Source organism: Oncorhynchus keta, chromosome 11, assembly GCF_023373465.1.
Source record: "Oncorhynchus keta strain PuntledgeMale-10-30-2019 chromosome 11, Oket_V2, whole genome shotgun sequence".
Taxonomy (NCBI): Eukaryota; Metazoa; Chordata; class Actinopteri; order Salmoniformes; family Salmonidae; genus Oncorhynchus; species Oncorhynchus keta.
The window spans coordinates 6,550,404-6,554,480 of record NC_068431.1 but is presented as its reverse complement, the minus strand read 5'-3'; positions in this window follow the sequence as shown (position 1 = coordinate 6,554,480).

Genomic DNA, 4,077 nt, shown 5'->3' with positions numbered 1-4,077 from the left:
CTGCCCGCCCATCCAGCATCACTACTCTGGACGGTTCTGACTTAGAAAATGTGGACAACCACAAATACCTAGGTGTCTGGTTAGACTGTAAACTCTCCTTCCAGACTCACATTAAGAATCTCCAATCCAAAATTAAATCTAGAATCCACTTCCTATTTTGCAAAAAGCATCCTTCACTCATGCTGCCAAACATACCCTCATAAAACTGACTATCGTACTGATCCTTGACTTCGGCGATGTCATTTACAAAATAGCCTCCAACACTCTACTCAGCAAATTGGATGCAGTCTATCACAGTGCCGTCCGTTTTATCACCAAAGCCCCATATACTATCCACCACTGCAACCTGTATGCTCTCATTGGCTGGCCCTCGCTTCATATTCGTCACCAAACCCACTGGCTCCAGGTCATCTATAAGTCTTTGCTAGGTAAAGCCCCGCCTTATCTCAGCTCACTGGTCACCATAGTAGCACCCACCCGTAGCACGCGCTCCAGCAGGTATATTTCACTGGTCACCCCCAAAGCCAATTCCTACTTTGGCCGCCTTTCCTGCTGCCAATGACTGGAACGAATTGCAAAAATCACTGAAGCTGGAGTCTCATATCTCCCTCACTAACTTTAAGCATCAGCTGTCAGAGCAGCTCACAGATCACTGCACCTGTACATAGCCCATCTGTAAATAGCCCATCAAACTACCTCATCCTCATACTGTTATTTTTTTATTTTCTCCTTTGCTCACCAGTATCTCTACTTGCACATTCTGTCACTCCAGTGTTTAATGACTAAATGGTAAATATTTCGCTGCTATGGCCCATTTATTGCCTTACCTCCCTTATCTTACCTAATCATTTAATCTTAAATGACTGCCTCTCCTGGTTCACCAACTACTTCTCTGATAGAGTTCAGTGTGTCAAATCGGAGGGCCTGTTGTCCAGACCTCTGGCAGTCTATATGGGGGTGCCACAGGGTTCAATTCTCGGGTCGACTCTCTTCTCTGTATACATAAATGATGTCGCTCTTGCTGCTGGTGATTCTCTGATCCACCTCTACGCAGACGACACCATTCTGTGCACTTCTGGCCCTTCTTTGGACACTGTGTTAACTAACCTCCAGATGAGCTTCAATGCCATACATGAAGATATGAAGGTAGCTTGGTATGATGGTAGCTTGGTATGATGGTAGCTTGGTATGACGGTAGCCTGGAAGTGTATATATGGAAGTTGTTTAGTGCAAAAAACTATGGGTTTATATATGAGTAAAAAAACACTCATTTTGATCTCTCTTATATCTCTCAGTGAAAGGACAGACTTTTAATCAAACTTCATTGTGTTTCTACGGGCTAATAGCAATAACTCTTAAGGATTAAAACACTATTATTGCACACAATGCAACTCTTTGTGACTTGCTAAGCACCTGTTTACTCCTGAATGGATTTAGACTTGGCAATAACAAAGGGGTTGAATACTTATTGAGGCATGTCAGATTTTCCATTTTTAATGAATTTGTTAAAAAATGTCTAAAAACATAATTGCACTTTGACATGATGGGGTATTGTGTGTAGGTCAGTGACAAAACAAAATCTACATTTAATAACTTTTAAATTCAGGCTGTAACACAACAAAATGTGGAAAAAGTCAAACCGGTGTAAATACTTTCTGAAGGCCCCGTTGGTAGTATAATGTTGGAGATGATGTTACTATCTGTCTGCCCAGTAAGGCAGACGGTGTGATGTTGATATCTGTCTGTCGAGTAAGGCAGTCGGTGTGATGTTGATATCTGTCTGCCGAGTAAGGCAGTCGGTGTGATGTTGATATCTGTCTGCCGAGTAAGGCAGTCGGTGTGATGTTGATATCTGTCTGCCGAGTAAGGCAGTCGGTGTGATGTTGATATCTGTCTGCCCAGTAAGGCAGTCGGTGTGATGTTGATATCTGTCTGCCGAGTAAGGCAGTCGGTGTGATGTTGATATCTGTCTGCCGAGTAAGGCAGTCGGTGTGATGTTGATATCTGTCTGCCCAGTAAGGCAGTCGGTGTGATGTTGATATCTGTCTGCCGAGTAAGGCAGTCGGTGTGATGTTGATATCTGTCTGCCGAGTAAGGCAGTCGGTGTGATGTTGATATCTGTCTGCCCAGTAAGGCAGTCGGTGTGATGTTGATATCTGTCTGTCTGCCGGTGTGATGTTAAGGCAGTCAGTCGGTGTGATGTTGATATCTGTCTGCCGAGTAAGGCAGGCGGTGTGATGTTATTATCTGTCTGCCCAGTAAGGCAGTGTGTGATTGAGGCAGTATCTGTCTGATGTTGATATCTGCGAGTAAGGCAGTCGGTGTGATGTTGATATCTGTCTGCCGAGTAAGGCAGTCGGTGTGATGTTGATATCTGTCTGCCGAGTAAGGCAGTCGGTGTGATGTTGATATCTGTCTGCCGAGTAAGGCAGTCGGTGTGATGTTGATATCTGTCTGCCGAGTAAGGCAGTCTGCCCAGTAAGGGTGTGATGTTGATATCAGTCGGTGTGATGTTGATATCTGTCTGCCCAGTAAGGCAGTCGGTGTGATGTTGATATCTGTCTGCCGAGTAAGGCAGTCGGTGTGATGTTGATATCTGTCTGCCCAGTAAGGCAGTCGGTGTGATGTTGATATCTGTCTGCCCAGTAAGGCAGTCGGTGTGATGTTGATATCTGTCTGCCCAGTAAGGCAGTCGGTGTGATGTTGACAGCAGAGGAACATAACCCTTTTGTTAGCAGCTACAGTACTGTTGGAGTCTTTACAATACAACAGCCTTGTGTTTATGCAGATAGGGATCTAAAGGAAGCAATCGAAAAAGGGCCAAAGGTTGACTTCCCCTCTCATGAAAGTCAGGGGAGATTTAAGCAGATCAGAGACCTGCTGGCACACACAGAGGGGTGAGTACACCCCTTTAAAACACATGGGACCTGTAATAGAGGCCCCTATTGGAGACCGAGGCTGTTCATCACAGCACCTTGGTGCTATTGGCTATTCTTGCCTTACAAAATACTACACTGAAACTCTCAGAGACAAGGGCCCACACGCTGCAGAAATAGTTTTCAACAACATATTTGTAGGGATTCTCTTGTAGGGAATGGACTAATTTTGGATTCCCTCTCTCTGACGGGATGTGAAATATTAGGTTACCATGGTAACATGTCAGAGTGTTCATATCTTCCTGTGTGGTGGTAATGGAGTTACCATGGTAACATGTCAGTGGTCATATCTTCCTGTGTGGTGGTAATGGAGTTACCGTGGTAACATGTCAGTGTTCATACCTTCCTGTGTGGTGGTAATGGGGTTACCATGGTAACATGTCAGTGTTCATACCTTCCTGTGTGGTGGTAATGGGGTTACCATGGTAACATGTCAGCGTTCATACCTTCCTTTGTGGTGGTAATGGAGTTACCATGGTAACATGTCAGTGGTCATACCTTCCTGTGTGATGGTAATTGAGTTACCATGGTAACATGTCAGTGGTCATATCTTCCTGTGTGATGGTAATGGAGTTACCATGGTAACATGTCAGTGGTCATATCTTCCTGTGTGATGGTAATTGAGTTACCATGGTAACATGTCAGTGGTCATATCTTCCTGTGTGGTGGTAATGGGGTTACCATGGTAACATGTCAGCGTTCATATCTTCCTGTGTGGTGGTAATGGGGTTACCATGGTAACATGTCAGAGTGGTCATACCTTCCTGGGTGGTGTCCTGTATACAACAGGAGTTCCCTGATCCTGGGGCAGAACACACAGGATTTCTCCCTCTACATATTGACTGATACCTGATCCTGGTGCAGAACACACAGGGTTTCTCCCTCTACATATTGACTGATACCTGATCCTGGGGCAGAATAAACAGGGTTTCTCCCTCTACATATTGACTGATACCTGACCCTGGGGCAGAATACACAGGGTTTCATATTGACTGATACCTGATCCTGGTGCAGAACACACAGGGTTTCTCCCTCTACATATTGACTGATACCTGATCCTGGGACTGATACCATTACAGTCAATATTTTTTTTTAAAGACAATACAAATCAAAGCTGTGTCTAGTAAAATCTTAATACCAA